Raw genomic sequence first — 670 nt, 5'->3', positions numbered from 1 at the left:
TGTAGTTGAAATGGTTCCCATTGATTCTAATTCATTAAAAAAATAAAAATAAAAAATAAAAGAGGAACTCTAAATAAAAATAAAAATGGAACTCTAAATTTTCTATAGCTGTGCAATAAGCAAACGACATCCTGTAAAAAGCTCCCTTATTTTGGGAAGCCCTTGATATAAGACCCATCTGTGAAAGCATCAAGAAATGTTCCATGTACTTGCTTGGGCAGCACATATACTAAAATTAGAATGATATGAAGAAGATTAATGTGGCCCCTGTGTGAGGGTGATGCCCAAATTTATGAAGCATTCCACATTTTAAAAAGAAAGAAAAAAATGCTTCTTTTTATGAATCTCTGGTAGTCAAGGAGAAGGAGATTTGGAATATCTTGTCATTCTTGAGGGAAATTGTGCAGAGAAGGTAAAAGAGCACACCTGTTATTACCATCTGGGCAGAATCATATTATTCATATTATTCATGGAACTATTTTGTCCATTTATTCTTACAACCTCTGTAATTAATATTGTTTTGCCTTTTGATAGCAAGGATGCTTGTTTACCTAGGCACTGTGACATAGTGAGGATCAAGGAGGAGTCTTCATATAGAAATACAAATGAAAACTTGTTCTAATCCAAAGTGTGTGGTCTCTAATTTTGCTCTATTTCTTCAAAATAAGTA

The 670-nt window shown here is 33.0% G+C and overlaps 1 non-coding gene across 1 annotated transcript; it reads left to right on the top strand.

The window, feature by feature from the left end:
• The first annotated feature begins 205 nt into the window (after positions 1-205).
• LOC143390313 (U6 spliceosomal RNA) lies at positions 206-312 on the top strand. The gene has a single exon (XR_013090235.2). It is a non-coding gene; the product is annotated as a U6 spliceosomal RNA (small nuclear RNA).
• Positions 313-670: the final 358 nt, after the last annotated feature.

This window comes from Callospermophilus lateralis, unplaced genomic scaffold (genome assembly GCF_048772815.1).
Source record: "Callospermophilus lateralis isolate mCalLat2 unplaced genomic scaffold, mCalLat2.hap1 Scaffold_124, whole genome shotgun sequence".
Classification (NCBI taxonomy): Eukaryota; Metazoa; Chordata; class Mammalia; order Rodentia; family Sciuridae; genus Callospermophilus; species Callospermophilus lateralis.
The sequence above is the reverse complement of the archived record's forward strand: the minus strand, read 5'-3'. Positions and strand labels throughout refer to the sequence as shown.